This window comes from Nicotiana attenuata, unplaced genomic scaffold (genome assembly GCF_001879085.1).
Source record: "Nicotiana attenuata strain UT unplaced genomic scaffold, NIATTr2, whole genome shotgun sequence".
NCBI lineage: Eukaryota > Viridiplantae > Streptophyta > Magnoliopsida > Solanales > Solanaceae > Nicotiana > Nicotiana attenuata.
The window spans coordinates 112,622-114,867 of NW_017673230.1; positions in this window are offsets into that span (position 1 = coordinate 112,622).

Here is a 2,246-nt window from a genome sequence, read left to right on the forward strand (position 1 = left end):
GGGCGTCTCCGGTGAGACTCCTCATGAAAAGCTTCATGTGAATCCTTTCATCTTTCCCAACTCCCATGAGCTTATCACAGTATGTTCTCAAATGTACCTTCGGGTCACCCCTTCCGTCAAATATCTCGAACTTAGGAGGATTGTAACCTTCCGGCAGTTCCACGTCTGGCTGAATGCATAGATCCTCATAATTCAGACCTTCAATTCCTTTGCCTCCTTCAACACCCTGGACTTGGCTTGTGAGCTTCTTGAGCTCCTCTACCATGTTCTTAATGAGCAAGTCCTTCTCGGCGTATTCTGGAGTGTATGATATTGGCTGAGTAGAGTGGGATAAGGTTTCCACGTATATGGGATTGTTTTGGTGTGCGCCAAGGGTTGGAGTGTAGTGGTGATCATTAGTTGAATTTTGCTGATCAGAGATAGGTTGTGGGGTATTTTTTGGAGTATGGTAAGTGGTTTGTGGGTATTGAGTAGGAAGATGTTGATGCTGAGGAGGAGTGGGTATTGGTGGAGGATTAGGATTTTGGGAAGGTGTTGCGTATTGATGGGGTGCGGGAGGATTTTGTGGACGTTGGTTTGGTGTGTTTTAAGGAGGTGCTGGGTTTTGAGAATTTTGCTGGTTAATGTCTGGGACGTTTATGGTGAGGGAGAGGTTTTCCAAGTTGCGGATCTACTCAAGTTCCCCTTGCAATTCTAGTATTTTCTGTTCCAACCGTAGGACCAAATCATTCTGGGTCGGAGTACTCCGACCGTCTGAAGTTTCAACATTTTCCACATGCGCAGCATTTTCTTTCCGGATACCACTCATATCATCCATCTTAGCCTTTCCCTTGCTTTTCGAATTACTTGGAGGAGGAGGAGGTGGAGGGCCTCTTGATCTGGTGTGATATGTTGACGATGCCATTATGTGCGAACCAATCTTAGGGGATGGGAATAATAAAAATAAAGAAAAGGCAAAAAGGTAATTAAGTCAGTAAGAATTCTGAAAAGCATTTGCAGTATTTAAACACGTATTGCAGGAATGTAAATTAGCATCCTAATTGGGGAACCTCGTTATGCCCGAGGTAAGCCTAGCAACAAGTAGATTTGGAGAGATTTAATGCCGATAAATGCCTCATTTCATTAATGTAATAAAGAAGATGAACCTAAAAACGATAATAAATAAATGAGTTACTAATGGCATTTGCCTTATTACATTCCAAAACGTTTCAGAAAAACAGCTAAATCTAATCTACTTGGTCCTGAGAGACCTTCTCCATATTTGACCTTCTTGGCTCCGTCGATCAGATTCCCCAGGTCGTGCATGTCCAGCAGCACATATGCCCTTGCTAGGTGTCCTCCCTCGTTGCCTTCTGCATTCTGACAGTCTACGACCCTTTTCCTCATCTTTCCTTCCAATTCCATAAACCCTGCTCCAAATATTCCAGCCTTTCTGTCGATCTGGTAGCCATTTCCTTCCACTTGTTAATTAACTCCATGTCGAACTTTTGTTGTTCCAAATGCCTGGCTTCGGACTCAAGGACTCTTTTCCGCAGCCTCTCATACTTCACTTGTGCTTCAGCAACCTCATCTATGACTCTGTTTCCTTGACCAATCCCTGGCTCGACTATTCCTGCTATGTTATCTTCTAACTATGATAGGTAGAAGTACACATAACCAGTGTGATATCGATCTGGCTCGATGGTATCCTTTTCCACGATAATCTTCAAATGCCACATGTGTTGGGCCTCACATTTGTATGGAATGGCGTCACCCTGAAAATCTGCTCTATAATGACTCATTTTGGAGACTCGTGGTATGACTTGTTTTCTACCAACTTGTCTCATGACCCTGATAGGAACATAGGGATGTATTCCCCTTAACCCAATCAACACCAAATGCGGAACATCCCTGGATCTGATGATGAATTCATTAGTAGGGAACCACTCGAACATCTAGTGAACCTGTTCCTCGGTCAAATTGCTGAAAAACTGTGCCCATTTTGTAGCATTCTCTGGTTGTGCAAATCTGTCTAGGATAAAGGTCATTCTTTTAGGATGGTGGAAAGCTATGTGATCGTTCCATGGTCTCCGTGGAAACTCTTGGCGGTATTGACCCCTCTGAAGATGTTCTAACAACCAAATCTGCAGTAGCAAGTTACAACCCTCAAAATTTTTTGAACCCTTTCTTGCAACGATCCAAAGCCCGGTATATGTCTGCTACAATCATCGGAACAATAGTATAGGTTTGTCCCTCGATTCCCTCCA